Source organism: Triticum aestivum, chromosome 7B (assembly GCF_018294505.1).
Source record: "Triticum aestivum cultivar Chinese Spring chromosome 7B, IWGSC CS RefSeq v2.1, whole genome shotgun sequence".
In the NCBI taxonomy this organism is placed as follows: domain Eukaryota; kingdom Viridiplantae; phylum Streptophyta; class Magnoliopsida; order Poales; family Poaceae; genus Triticum; species Triticum aestivum.
In genome coordinates, this window is record NC_057813.1 from 552640340 (window position 1) to 552656494 (window position 16155).

The 16155-nt window shown below is 47.2% G+C and overlaps 1 long non-coding RNA gene across 1 annotated transcript; it reads right to left on the reverse strand.

The window, feature by feature from the left end:
• Positions 1-6223: 6223 nt before the first annotated feature.
• LOC123160728 (uncharacterized) lies at positions 6224-12490 on the reverse strand. The gene is made up of 7 exons (XR_006480330.1): positions 11596-12490; positions 11438-11520; positions 9947-11111; positions 9708-9855; positions 8571-8691; positions 6879-7002; positions 6224-6778 (listed from the first exon to the last, which is right to left on the reverse strand). It is a non-coding gene; the product is annotated as an uncharacterized lncRNA (long non-coding RNA).
• Positions 12491-16155: the final 3665 nt, after the last annotated feature.

Sequence of the window (16155 nt, forward strand, 5' to 3'; positions counted from 1 at the left end):
TTTTTTATAAGAGTAGAGAAGTAGAGATAGAGATAGCAATGCAGCACCAAAAATGGTGGTTTCTCTAAACTGATTGAGTCCAAGAAAAACACCAAATGGCCTATATTCTTTGCTTGTGCCAAAAGTAGTATCGAATGTGGCAACATCGCCAAAGTGTGCATAGTCGAGAACCATTTTAGCATCAGCCCAGAATATGTTGGTTATATGCTCCTCATAATCCAACTGCAAAGCATATTGGAAAGATGGATTCTCAATGATTTTGTCATGGAAGTACTTCAACATACTACCAGCTTGTCCAAAAGCCAACTCTCTATGCCGCTTGCTTCGCAAATGATTATTTTGGTCAACACAAGTGTAGCCGAGGTTAAGTGGTCCACCAACTTGACGACATGCAAGCTCATGTGCAGCTTTTGGCATGATTCCAGAATCATCGGCGGCTTCTATTTCAAAAGCTTGTACTTCGGAAATTTTACTTTGTGATGCCATCAAGTGACAAGTTTGTGGCAATTGAAGATAATGATTGTGTTCTGGCACAAATCTATGACTTCATAATTTTTTGTCACTCGATCCAAAGTTATAGTCATCCGAGCTTTGCAACCTGTTCTTGTTTCAGCTCTCATATGCTTTGGCACATGATCCAATATTATCCCTTTTTTCGAAGACCCTCATTGGAACAGAAAAATCTGCACGAAGTTACTTCACCATCACACTTGCTTACATTTTTGTTTCTTTTCCTCACATCAAACCCTGCACGGACCCCATATGTAAGCCAAAACACCCAAGCTTTATCTACATTTCTAAACCTCATACCAACTTTAGGTATTCCCTTGCCAAGTTCTCCCATTGCACAACACTTGCAAATGCACAAGAGTCACAACACTCAAATCTTGTCAAATTGCACAGGACCGCAGCCCAATCAGCAACAATTCTGTCAAATAGGACAGTACATACATCACCCAATTTCACACAACACATAAAGAAAAAGCTAAATAGCAAAGATGGCTACATGCTGGACTCGGCCTGGAGCCTAATGGAGACTGCTAGAGGTCAAAGTGTCACACCATGTCAGCGGCTAGCGGCAGCATATACGCTGCGTCGAAGAATGGTTGCAAGGGGGGCAGAGGGAGCCGACGGCGGGGGCGGGGTGGAGGAGCCCGTAGTGGCGGCGGAGGAACCTGTCGACGCCGTTTTCTTTAGTGGCTGCCGCTGGAGCTCAATCCACTCTCTTTCCAGTGGCGGCGGCCTATACCCCCAATCCGCGCAATTTTCCCCTGCCCCACCCAAGATGGACCGAGATTCTGGGAGAATCCCCAGATTCTGACAAAAGAACTGGGCCTCAGTATGTTAGCCCACGCGATTTTCCCCAGTCTTGGTCGCTTGGCTGTGATCTGCTGCTGGCCGTAGGATTGATTCGGATGGTGGATGGTAGGGGGCAAGGCGCGCTGTGCCTTGACCACAGCAAGGCACTGGATCTCGGTGCACTACGCGTGTGGTCTCCCGAGCTGCTAGCGCTGGCGTTGTGTGTGTCCCAACCGTTCCGTTCGTGACCTCCTCATGCGTCGACCATGTGTTTGATAAAATGCCAAAGAGAAAAAGGAGAAGGAACAAGAAGACCAGGTCCGAGTATCTATGTGGCATTTTTTTTCTGCCAACTCAGTCCGACAGGCGGCCCTGACCAATTAGCGACGTCATCAAAGTCATTAGAATTTTCTATTAGTGTTTTTTGTCCCTTCCAAAATTCGAAGGGTGCAAAATGTCACGAATCATGAAGTGGTGGTTTTTCGCTAATCATGACACGAATGTGGTGGTTCTTTGGATTTTACTCCACTAAATCAAACTAAAGGGCTACGTTATTTTTATAGAAAAAAGAAGTACAACCTCTGGCCTCTCCACCGTCACCACGACGCAGACAAAGGCACAAGCACTCGACCAAATAGAAGGGCTGCCTGGCTAAAATGGTACTCGCTCCGTTTCTAAATATATATAATGTTTTGGTAGTTTAATACTATCAAAACGTCATATATTTAGAAGCTGTGGGAGTATAATGGTACTCGAGAATGATTCCATTGTACCCTGATTGAACTCCTAAAACACCAGGTTTGATAGTACTCGTGCCCTTCTTATGGTCTACATCTTGGGAGACATTTTTCATGCCCCATGATCCCATCCTTTCTCTCCCTCTAGAAAATATCATGTCCCGAAAAAAAAATGTATACTTTCTGGATCAAAGCCTAAAAAACGTCTTATATTTTGATACGACGGGGTAGTATAGAACAGAGCCAGTGGCTGGTCCAAGTCAAACCGCCGACACATGCACAGCCTCTGCAGGCCTTCCCGTACATGCTGCATTGCTGCTGGTGGATTTGGCTCCCAAAGTACTCCCTCTATAAACTAATATAAAAATATTTAAATCACTATTTTAATATTCTAAACACTTTTATATTAGTTTACAAAGAAAGTAGTAAGCAAAGCTAAACCACGGTACAGAATGAGACGGCGGCCGTAGTAATAATCTATGCATCATCGGCAGGGTCATCTGGTGTGTGGTGGGTGCTCATCATCGGCAGCCTTAATTTAATTTAAGGATTATTGGGACGAGATTATGTAGCAACTAGGAGTAGTACGTACGTACTACCTACCGAACGTTCCATTTGCAGTTGCCGGTGTGATTCAGCGCTGGTTCAGAGTTACGGAAATGTTAACGTCTATACGTGTGGGCGTTGACCATCTCAACCACACGCATCCATCATCGTCCAGTACTATATGCATGAATCTTGGCATAATTTGGCTGATTTTCTGTGTCACGTAGGACAAGGCGTGTGTGTGGTGTGTGATATAGTTCGCTCACACATTCGTTTTACCACACGAAGGGGCTGATGTATGGGCGTTTAGTAGTTCACCCACACACCAATTTTCAGTCACGCACAAGGGCTGGTGTGTGGGTATTTGTCATCTCGCCCACACGCCCGTCTCCTCTCCCACACCCTAGCTGCTAGTTGCCATGTGTTTTTGCAACGCACATGGCAACTGCCCCTAGTGTGCTTTATAAGCAGGTGGCAACTCTCTTTTTTTACCCGAGTTGCCATGTGTTTTTGCAGGGTACACGGCAACTGCCTAGTGTGCACGTAAGCAGATGGCAACTCTCTTTTACCGAGTTGCCATGTATTTTTGCATGGTACATGGCAACTGCCCCAACGTGCACGTACATGGCAACTGCCCTAACGTGCACGTTAGCAGATGACAACTCTTCCTTTTTACATGGCAACTGCCCTAGCATGCTTGTGAGCACATGTCAACTCTCTCAACCGCCTAGTGTTAGTATGTGGCAACTCCTAAAGTTATGAAATCATGGCAACTACATTAGATCAGACCATACATGGCAACTGCAGTTGAGCAACCATGGCAATGCAGTTGTCCGACATGGCAACCGTAGTTCAGAGACATGGCAACTGCAGTTAAACGAACATGGACGAAGGTCTGGACCATGACAACTGCAGGCGCGCGGTGGGCGTCACGCGTCGCGTGCGGGACCAGGAGGGTACGAGGCCTGACATACGGACGTGTGGGCGTTATCAACTTCGCCCACACGCACGCGTGTGAGAGGGTTCGGGAGGAAAAAAAAGATGTGTGTGGGCATTAGTTGTTTTGCCCACACGTAGGTGTGTAGGCTGGTTGTTGTTCATGCCACACGAGGCGTGTGGCACAACTATCCGATACACCACACGAGGTGCAGAGTCGTCCGTGACAATACGTTGGTAATCTTAGCTCACCAGCTCAGCCTAATGACCTCCTGTTGCTGCTAATCTAATGATGATGCATCAATCGTCGCTGCCGACGAGCTACATGAAGACGAGTGCTGGTTGCCACGGTTCGAGGATAATCGGATCAGCATATATATTGCCGTTGCCACTTGTTCTGAACCTGAGCTGTTCTTGGTCCTCATAAGACTCCGTTCGCTTTCATGAATTATTCTGCTTATTATCCGCTAGCTTACTGCATTTCTAACCGATCCCCAATAACCGTTAGTGAAGAAAAACAAAAATCTCAGCTGTTTATCCCGCCCCTTTTACTCCACCGCTCGCTAGCGGAGTAAAAAATTACCACTCGTCTCTACGCCTCCTCTGCCATTTCTCCTCCCCCACCCCACCCCTCTCCTTGACAGTTCCCCGACGCCCCCTCCTCCCAATGGCCGGACCCCATGGCCGGCGCTGCCCGCCGCCGTTTCGTAGCAGATACGCCCCGCCGCGCCTCTTCAAGCGGGGCCTCCTCAAGCCACCGCTGCCCCACCGATGCGCCAGCGCCCGCCGCACCTCTTCAAGCGGGGCCTCCTCAAGCCCCTGCCGCCCCACCGATGCGCCAGCGCCCGCGGCACCTCTTCAAGTGGGGCCTCCTCAAGCCCCGCTGATGCCCCCCCCCCCCCCGCCCGCCGCATCTCCAACTTCCCCAACCTCCCTCCGCCGCGGCAGTCGCAGAGGAAATACCTCGGCGTCCGTCTGCGGCCATGGGGGACGTGAGTGGCGGAGAAACATACCACGAGAGCGACACCAAAAAGTGGCTCAGTTCCTTCCGCACACGGCGGAGCAGGCGATCTTCGCAGAGCGTGCGATGGAGAAGGAGGTCATCGTCATCTCCGACGACGGCGGCGACGACGACAGCAAGGACGAGGAGGAGTTCGACGTTGAAGAGTGGCGGCACATCTTCCCCGACTCTGGCGACGACGGCACCGGCCCGGACCCAATGGACGTTGGAATGTCAAGGCAAGATTGGCTCGACCTCTATAAGGATGATGATGATAATGAGAGTAGTTAGTTTTAAGTTTAAGTTTATTTTAAATTGGTTGTCAAACTAATATATCCAATTTCGGTTGTTTAGATAAAAAGAACTAGGGTGAATTTATGCAAATTTGGTTTTACTTCAAAAGTTAGCCGAGTAAAACTCGGCCGGATCCTTATCTATTTTATAGGGGGTCGGTTAGAGCTGCCTTTAAAGAGCAATTGGCATCTTGAATCTCAATTACCGCCATTCATGCATGCTGGAAATGCACCAGTCACCAAACTTTTACACAGCGGGGAGGACGATCTCACTCTATATATGTGTACAGGGGAGCTGCTACGGACTGATTGACGAGGCAGCAATCGAATTGGGTCTAAAAATCCAATTCTTTAGGGAATTTCTTTCCTACCTCCAGTTTATACTAGTAGTACTATCCATGGAGAGACGGCGGAGAGCCGGCTGCGCCGGGGACCGAACGTGCCCGCGATCTTCCGGTGCTGCCACTGCAGGCCCAGTGCCCGATCTCCACGGGGATGAGCTGCACCACCGTGCGCTTCGAGCAGACGGCGGCCAAGGTGGGGACGCGGGCTTGCTGTCTTGAACGAGAACGGGCAGCTTCCGATTTTGTCCATGGCAGAGAATTTAGTCCACCACAACTTTTGGAGAGCACCGTCCTCTAAAACCGTGCTCATGGAGTCATCGTTGCCATAGAGGCTTTGCCACACGCAACTCCGACTTCTCGGTCATAGCGAGAAACAAACATAAATGCACCAGACCGTCGGCATCGGAAGGACTAGCCATGACCAGCTGCACGCGCCTCCATCATTGTCGCCGCACGAGTAAAAAAACCAACCACTGGCATCGCCAGTTGTGCACCAACCAAGCGTGATGTCGTGCACGTCCAGCTCAGGGAAAGCGCGAAGGGGAACAAGTCTTCAAGACAACGCCCCCAAGGGGAAGCTACGCGCCGTCGCCCGACCCTGCAGTAGGACCATAGGCTTTCACTTGAAGAGCATTCGCTCCTTCACGAGGCCGTCCCAGTTCATGTGATCGGGCTAGTTGCCCAAGTCGTGTCCGGACTTGGCCATGGCGGAGGGGACATGATGGATTTGGGAGGGAGGGGGAGGAGACGAGGGGAGCGGAGAGGACAAGTGGACTAAGAGAGATAAGAGGTTTGACTAGGGTTTGTCGGTCCGGATGGTTTTTCCGTCGAGGCATTGTTGGGGGTGGTGCGGGCCCTGGCGGGCCGATCCGACGTGGCGTCCGCGTCCAGGCGTCCCCATATTCAGCCCGGATATGTGCTGGGTATGGGGGTTGCCGGTCAGTTCGAGCGTTTGAGTTCGATAAGAAGCACCCTGTTGGGTGGCATTTTTCCGTCCCGGCACTGATCGGGCGGGCGTCTGGGGCAGGTATTGGTCCGGTTGTAGATGCTCTTAGTCACTGCAATCTAAAACATGAGATGCTTTTGTACGTGATCTAATAGTATTGGTTATTGCAACCTCCAAAGGTTCAGTACGTGAAGTTGAGTACTATTTGTATGTACGTTGATACAAGAGAATAATTTTTGTACATGCAATCTACTCCCTCTGTTCCGTATTATTTGTCGTTAGGGAATTTCTCCGACCATGTGAAAACGGGGAAAAGTACCAAACTACCCCCAATTTGAAATTCTTGTCGCTGGGGATCCCGCCGACTGCACCACCCTCGCCGCCCCAGCACCGTCGCCAACCTGCATCCGCTCCAATTGAGAGCCCGAGGTCAGCTGCTGCTACGCCATCCGCCACAGCTCTGGCGTCCTTCTTGAATTGATCCACACCTCCGATCCTCTGCTGATCCTCCGCTCCTCTCGAATTGATCCACAACTCTGATCCTGTGCTGCTCCGCTGCTTGATTTTGGCTCTGATCCTCTGTTGTTCGCCTTGAGCCCGAAGTCCGCCGCCGCTCCTCTCGGCACATGGTGCTCGTCACTTGCCGCGGGTAGTATCCCTTTCGCCTGGCTGGAGACCTGAAATTTTGTGTGAAAATCCCACATGATTGGAGTGATTTTGAACTGAAGTTTTCACGTCCCTCATGAGTGCAAAAAGAGAGTAACTGTTACAGCTTACCTTGGTTTGGAGTGATTGGAGAAACAGATACTTGGTACTCCAGCTTGGAGTGATCTGCTGATTGGAGTGGTCTACTGATTGGAGTACTTGGTTCTTTAGCTTTATCCTCTGTTGTTCCTCTTGCCTGGTTCATCAAGTAAATTGTGGTCAGATTCTGAAGATCACACTCGAGCAAACTGTTACTCTGAATGTTCCAGAGCATAAAATTGATCACAAGAACAGCAACAACAGCAAGATCAATTGTGTGAACTGCAACAACAGCATGACAAATTGACAAATCAAGAGTAGGTGAGCTGCTCCATTTTCAGTAACAGTATTGCTGTCACCGTAACTTGCTTTCCATTTAACTTGATTTACTGTTAAACTTGACATATATGGTCAGTTTAAAAATGTTCACAACAAGCAATATATGGTCAGTATGCAAATGGTTGATTTACTCCATTTTTAAAACAACTGACACAGTTACACATTTTTAAAACAACTGACACAGATAAATGCCAAATTTATATGTTCAGTAAGGTGATTTGCTGAATTTATATGGTCAGTGAGGCGCTTTGCAAAATTTTGAAGCAGCAAATTCAGTTAGGTGCTTTGCTGAGTACTCCGAGGTGGGAGATAAACATGCTAGTACTCCTAGGTGGGAGTACTCCAAAGGATACAGATAAATGCCAAAGGAGTAGAGCTGATATGTACTCCTATAGTTTCTGCCAGGATATGTATGAACGACCAATGTGTCAAAGAGAACAGTCAAAGAGAGCTTTCTAGTGGCATGTGGCACAATGCAAGATTACTCCATATGTGTAATACTCCATTTTGTGAGACTTGTATGTGTAACTCCATTTTGTGATCATTTTTACTCCATATATGTGTATTTTTTGTATGTGTAATTCAAAAGTTTCATTTGCTTGTGCGGAGTACTCCATTTAAATGAAAGAGAAGAGAAGAGAGTAGTAGGAGAGAAGATGAGTGAATTTAGAGATGAGAAGATAATTTAGAGAAGAAGAGAACAAGCAAAGTAGTAGGAGAGGAAAGGAGTGGGAGAGGAGAGGAGTATGGAGGGCACAAGGGAAGTACTCCAATAAACCCTACACTAAACTACAGATGCAAGAAGAGAAAGAGAAGAGAGAAGAAGAGAGAAGAGAAGTCCTACTGTAACTGAAAAAGTTTCAGTTAAGTAACTGAAAAAATTCAGTTAATGAACTGAAACTTACACTAAACAACTGCTGTCCTACACTACTGTTGTCCTACACTAAACTACTGCTTTCCTACACTATACTACTGCAACTGTTAAATTAACAGAAAAAGTTAATCCTACTCCAGATTGCTGCAAACCAAATGTTTCTAAAAACAAATTTTCAGAGTACTTGCATGTTCCTCCAACAGTAACAATTTTAAGCTAATCTACGAAGTCAACAGAAGATTCATGACAAGATTAACAGTAGCAGAAGCTTCATGTGCTAAAATACTGAAGCTTCATGGGCAAAATCACTGAAGCTTCATCTGCAAAATTACAGAATTTGCAAAATTTTGAAAACTGAATTCTGTAAATAGTCTTACCTTTGAAAATATTCAGCTCAGGAGTATTTGTTATCAAAGGTATCATGAGCTTAGCTTGAATAAAACGACCCCCAAAACTGAGAAACAGGATCCCACATGGAGTAATCTACAGTACGAGGTTAGTGATGAACTCACCTAGCATTTCGTCAAGTTCACTGAAGAGATCATTGAGCAGGTCGCGCTTATGCTTCTCCCTCTCTGCTTTGTGAAAATAATCCTCGGGGCCTTCTTATTGCACTTGCCGTCAGTGACAGGCCTGCGGATCGAAAGCTACTGCATCAGCAGCAATGGAAACATGGGCCTCATTGCAGAATTTTGGAATCTCAGGAACTTTGGAGCAGACGAAAACATCCTCACACGGATCAGCAGGTCATGTTCCTGTTTTCTTCAGAATTTTACACAAAATAAGGTTCAATTCCTCCTCTATACAAATCCTTAGCAAGAACTACCCTGGGAACTAAACTACCAACGAAATCAATCACAGCAACTAAACCATGGAGTAGAAGCTAATCCTACTCCAGATTGCTGCAAACCAAATGTTTCTAAAAACAAATGTTCAGAGTACTTGCATGTTCCTCCAACAGTAGGAATTACTCCTAACAGAGCACTACTCATCCTCTCACAGTAGCAACTCAAGATGAGCACTACTCCAAAACACCTGACAGTTTGAAGAGAAACCAAAGCTCATGTAGGAGCAGAGCAAGATAAGCACAACCAAAGCCTCACACAAACACAAGATGAAAGATCTCCTATGAGCATCAGCTTCTCCTACTCCAAGGAGTAGAGGGCTAGAACCACCAAGGGAACAACCGCAATGAAAAGAACAAAGTAACGTCACCCAGTAATCTGCACTATACAACTTGCTGCTCCAGTAATTGGAAGGAATACTCCAATACTGGTGTATTGGGAGCAAGAGTACTGAAACTTGCCAACTGGCAAGAGTACTGTTGTTGTAAAACTACTGAAACTACTCATGCAACAGTGGAATTTTCAGTGGAGTAGCTGCAAAATTCAGTAAATACTGATGTACTCCTACTGCAAACAAAATTAAATCAGCAAATACTGATGTACTCCTACTGCAAACAAAATTCAGACACTATAAACTGCATCTGATGCAGTACAACTACTTATAGTTCATCTACTGAAAGCACATGAACAAAATTCGGACACTATAAACTGCATCTGATGAAGTAATTTTTCAGGAGTACTGGAATACTTGAATCACAGTGCATCTACTGAAAGCACACGAACATGAACAACAACAATACTCACCATCGTCGTCGGGGAAGCACGCTGCAACTTGCTCCAGCTTGGTTCAGCCCTCCTCTGCTCCAGCTTGTCGGCGACGAAGCTACATGGTCGGATGCCGCACGTTGGGGGCGAGCTCGGGGAGGCGTTGGTAAAGCTCGGAGATCTGCACCTGCTTGAATCGCCAAGTTCAATCCTCGTACCAAGCTCCGAGAGGCGTTGGTAGATGAGCAGCAGCGAGGGAGCGAGGAGGAGCGACGTACCGCAGCTGTTGGCGTTGGAATGGAGGAAGGCGGTTGCAGATCGAGCCGCCGCGCTCCGGATCAGCCGCCGGAGAATAAAAATGAGATCTTGGCGACGGCGACGGCGACGGAGCCAATGGAAAGGCGGCGACGACGCGAGCGAGGCAGAGGACTGGTTATTGCTACCATATGAAATATTGAGATTGATGATTGAAAGTTGTGCTATATTTCTTTGGATTACAACATCTTCACAGTAATCTGACCATCTCTATGCAATTGGTGTGCTGAACCAAATTTGACACATCCCATCTGTCCAACCAAATACAAGAACTAAACCGACCCATTCCTCTGGGATTGAACCATGCCATTCCATTACAGTTAATTCTCAAACCAAACACTCCCTTAATAAACCGAGTAGCAGTTTTTCATTTCTTCTTTTCTGGCACTCACCTTGATGCGGCACATGAGTTGATATCACACTTCTATATATAACACAAGAGGCATTGTGTTAATTTGGAGTTTTATTTACTTCTCTGTTCACAGTTTTATCTGAAACTCGTGTTTGCTGCAGAGGTTTCAGACGATACTGGAAGCAATGGAAGTTTCAAGTGTGGTTCGAAACTTGGTTGAGACAGGAAATCCAGGCCCTTACACAGGTATAGTGCTACACTTAGCAACACCGTTATTCTAGTGTTCAGGAGAATTATGTTTGCACTTCCATGTACACTAGGCCAATCTGGCAATACGGATATCGACAAGTGTGCATCCATACTTGTTCTCAACACCCTGCTGCCATTGATGTACATGTAAGCGCTATGTCATCGTTTCATACATCGCTGAGAAAATTTTGAAAACGTAAGCTGGAAACGAGCAACATGCTATTCTTTCATCAAACTGCATAAACACATACACTTAAAACAGGGGCTGTGGGCTGGCCAGACAGTCTACTCTGGATGAATGGGCGCCAAGAAATAGCGCTGTGTTCACTTCGTCGTATGTTCAGGAATGATCCGTACCTGAGCAGGGAGGCCTTCCAGCTATGCACACCATGCAAATGCTTGTGTAAGGTAAGGATGTAGAAAAACTCAACACTGCGGCACACCATGGTGGTAATTGCCGTTCATTTGGCAAGCAGGTCTTGGGATCCTGCAGTTCATCAAAGAACGGATGGGCGCAAGCATCAAGCCTGCAAGGATAACCATAAGTGTCTAGTCAGAATAGTACTTACATTTTTCAAGGGTTTTTCTTCGTTCATGAATAGTAGGCCTGTGATTCATAGCTGCCAAGGGTAACACAGCACTTTTCTTGGAAGTAATCAAATTGTACTTTAGCTAGAGAAAAATGTACTCCCTCCGTAAAGAAATATAAGAGCGTTTAGATCTCTAAAGTAGTGATCTAAAAGCTCTTGTATTTATTTACAGAGGGAGTAGAATTTAGCGTTACCAAGCAATGAATCTGTACTGATTTATTCATTGCTTTGCTCAAATAGCCCAAGGATAAAATCTTTCTTACGGCTGTTCAGCGCTGATTTGGTGAGTACCAAAGTAGCCTTTACGCAAGATCAACTGCTTCAGGTGGCATGCGCTTACCAAAAGCTGCGGGCAGAAGAAATTAGCCGAGCAGGTTACAGCAGTCTAGGCTAACTGAATACAGATAGAGGGGTTACTAACCTTGTGGCAGGGATGAGCTTTTAACCTTTTATCTGATAGAATTTGAATTCATAGTTTGGGTACATGCATCCGATTTCTTCTCTTGCTGAGGTATCCAAAATCTAGAATAGGGAAACGGAATGATAACTTCAGTCTAAAGATCTAAATTACTGGACTTAAATGGTTCTACAGGAGATAAAAACCTTTATAATTTCAACCAATTAATCAACGCCACTTTCTCGAGGAAACAAAGGCTGCAATTTTCCGCATTCAGGGAGAAAAAAGAGAGCTCAACAAAATGTTCAGCTCATGTACAGTAAAGAGTTTGTCAACAGGAAAGCAATTATCAACTTGATTTTTTCCATGAAAGTATTAGCCTCTAAAATGAAGCAAATTCAAATGAATTTGATAACATATGCGTAATTTAACAGGGCATGATTTATGTAGGGAGTTGCTGATCCAAATATGTTCTATGATACGATATGAAGCCTTCTAGATTGCACTCTAATGTTGAGAAACTCCAATATTCTTGCTGTAACCAAATACCATGACTATCAGCAAAAGGTGTAATATGATCTATAATGATAGACCAAAAATTACATGTCCTCGAAAATCAAGTGGTATGGCTCAAGTAACCATAACTTCAACCAATGAAATGGGCTGCTAGAAAAAACATGGTTCCAGCAGGATGAAATCGTTTTCCATGTATATATGGTAAACTGACAATGAACTGAAACTAACTTCAACGTGCATTGCAGGACACAAACATGCAGTAACAAAATGCCTTCCCATGAACTGTTCAAACCAGGGGGGCGGAAATTATACTATTGGAGAACATGCTCCCCATCAAGAAAACAGAGGAAACAAAACACGCATAATTCAGAGTGGAAAGAATGAGGGCAGTAAACAACACAAACAAATCTTAAGACGCCTCTGATATTTGCAACACACTTGGACCAGAAAAGATTCCCTCCTACTAGTGCATGCTCCCTCCATCCCGAATAACTTGTCTTAGATTTGTCTAGATACGGATGTATGTACACATACATCCGTAAGTAATTTGGAACGGACGTAATATAATAAAAGATTAACTAACAGCATTGTTCATCACTAGTAACAGCACCCCATTCAATCCAAGTTCATCTATCAATAATAACTCGGGAGCTGGAACCCAATCTTAGTCAGATATTCATGCACACACACACACACACACACACACACACACACACTGTTCATCCATTAATTCTAAACCCAGCAAAACATAGAGAATCGTCACAGAAATTCATGACTACCTGGAAAGAACTGGGCACATCACAACGGATCAGAAGGCAGTAGAACATGAAGATGCTTCATATTTAATTCACTCAGAAAATGTTTAAGCTCTGAAAAGTGAGTAGTAAGTCCCAGAGCTAAATAGATCACACATAGGTGGGAGAGAGGATCAGGTCCCTGTACCTTCACCTCCTTTCTCGCCGGATTCTTGCCCTCCTCACCCTCCCACGCCGGATTCTTCTCCTCCTCCTCCTCCTCAGCTGGATTCTTGTGCTCATCCACTACAGCACCTGGCACCAAAGCACCCTGAGGGATCTTGTGCATGGACAGCAGTAGCCCAAAACAAGCGCACAAGGAGAATGAATTAATACTTCAGCATACAGATCTAAATTAGTCTGGTTCTGCAGGAGATACAAACTTTTACAGTTTCAAAACAATTTCGCCAGGAAACAAAGGCTGCGATTTCCCACGTTGGAAAACCTGGTATGCATACAACTTAACATATGCACTGGTTCATCTGATTATAAAAAGATTTGGCAACAGGATAAACTGTCTCCTCCGAGACATACGAAACGAGGAAACTTAAATGCTCAAAACTCGAACATTTTTCATGCCAAAACTTGCTGCCATCTCCATCCATCAAATTCCCTGAAAACAAGGTCCCTGAGCACAACTAACTGAGACCTCGACCAAAAGTTAAATAAGTTCATTCATCCATCCATACATTACATACACATCCGTAATCACTTAATCAGACACCTATGTTGTCAACCCTCATTGCCCTGGCCGGGGGGAGCTTGACCTCACTTGCCCCCCTGGAGGGCTCTCTCCCTTGCAATGAGGTCGAGCTCCTTGGCTTTGTTTGCAGCCTCCCTTTTGTTGAGGCTCGATCTGGCCTCACTGTTGGACTTCTCCTGGTCCTTGTACAGCCCCTCGATCTTGTTGACGAGCTCGGCCTCCAGCTCGCCAACCTTCCCCTCGACGAGAGCAGAGGCTTCTGCCCTCGCAGACCGGCCTCCCAGAGTGTACAAGATGGTGTAGGAGCCGAGGCCCAGGAGGACCGCGGAGTTGAGAACGATGAAGGCGACCTTGAACGACGTCTCGCCCAGGTTCAGCGTGATGTTGTAGTCCTGCTGCGCCACTGCCTGGCCCAGCTTGTTAACGTTGGCGGAGAGCTCATCGACTCTCTTCGATGCGGAGTCGTAGCGCGCCGCGATGGCCGCCTCCACCCGGCAGATCTCGGTGTTGATTTGCGCCCGGGCGGGACCGGAGAGCAAGCGGCGCGGGCAGAGGAGGGCGGCGCTGGAGTTGGTGGGGGCGGGGGAGCTGCGGGGGAGCGCGGCGGTGGAGCGCAGGAGGGCGGCGGCGACGGCGGGGCGGTGGCGCGCGGAGGAGCGGACGAGGGCGGCGACGGCCATGGTCGAGGGTGAGGAGGAGACGAAACCCTAGCGATCCGATCGGATCCTGGCGGCGCGGCGGCTGCGGGCGGGGACGGGAGGGTATCGGCCCAGGAGTGAGGGAGGCCACAGCCTAGCATCCTTCAAACATAACATCTGTGACGAATGGCTTGCTCGGCACCTAGGACAGGAAAAGCCAAAATCCATGGCAGCGCTCACAATACTCATGACCCGCTTTTGTGCGGGAGAAGACAGCTGGCTAGCTCGTAGTAATAACATGAACAAGAGCCTTGGTAATTCGGATACCAAGGACAACAATGGCAGGTCGCGTCGCAACAAGCACAAGCGCCGCATTAACGGAGACAGTGCTGAGGATACAGCAGTTAATGCCGGATTTAGAGGCTCTAAACCCGGTCAGCGGAAAAAGTCATTCAAAAGAAATACCCCGGGCCCGTCCAGTTTGGACCGGATACTCGATCGCTTGTGCCAGATACACGACACCCCCGAACAACCAGCCAATCACATCAATAGGGATTGTTGGGTGTTCAAGCAGGCAGGCAAGTTAAGTGCCGAAAACAGAGATAAGGGGCTGCATAGCGATGACGAGGAGGAGCCCCGGCCGCCAAACAACAGAGGACAGAAGGGTTTTCCCCCACAAGTGCGGACGGTAAACATGATATACGCAACCCACATCCCCAAAAGGGAGCGGAAGCGTGCACTCAAGGACGTATATGCGTTGGAGTCAGTCGCCCCAAAGTTCAACCCATGGTCCTCCTGCCCGATCACTTTTGATCGAAGGGACCACCCCACTAGCATCCGTCACGGCGGATTCGCCGCATTGGTCCTAGACCCAATCATTGACGGATTTCACCTCACTAGAGTCCTCATGGACGGCGGCAGCAGCCTGAACCTGCTTTATCAGGATACAGTGCGAAAAATAGGCACAGATCCCTCAAGGATTAAACCCACAAAGACGACCTTTAAAGGCGTCATACCAGGTGTAGAAGCCAGTTGTAAAGGCTCAGTTACACTCGAAATGGTCTTCGGATCCCCGGATAATTTCCGAAGCGAGGAGTTAATCTTCGACATAGTCCCGTTACGCAGTGGCTATCACGCCTTGCTCGGGCGAACCGCATTTGCAAAGTTCAATGCGGTGCCGCACTACGCATACCTCAAGCTCAAGATGCCAGGCCCTCGAGGAGTCATTACGGTCAATGAAAACACCGAACGCTCTCTCCGAACAGAGGAGCACACGGCGGCCCTCGTGGCGGAAGTACAAAGTAGCCTCTCAAGGCAATTCTCCAGTCCGGCTGTTAAACGTCCGGACACCGTCAAGCACGCCCGAAGTAACCTACAACAAGACCGTCTGGCACGTTCCGAGCAAGCATAGCAGTGCAGCCCCAACCCCAGCCCTCGCGAGATTGCGAAACCAGTACCACGCGTACATAATTACGCTCTGAAAATACCATGTGCATAAGGGGAGGGGCACAACCACGGCACGCCCAGAATGCGGCTCAATCGCACTAGGGGCTCCCGATTTTGTCATTTCTCTTTTCTTACTTTCAGGACTCCACTCTCAGGAAGGCCTGTCCGGCAGTACAATCGCCGAACAAACGATGCAACAGCCAGGGAGGCGGCAAGCCACGTCGAATGTCCAGGTGGTCTCTATAACAAGCTAAATACCTGTCTTACTTAAAGTCTCGCAGCTTGCCCCTGGAGAGGGACATGTCAAATAATCCCATCTCTTGCTTATCGCATTATTTGTATCGTTCTGCTTTCATAGCAGCCCTTTAATAAACAATACATAGCTCTTGCCTATTATTGCATTCATTTTTTATGTAAATATGTTTAGTTATGACATTATGCAACCGTACACTTTGGTACGGTCAATACACCAGGGGCTTAAGTACCC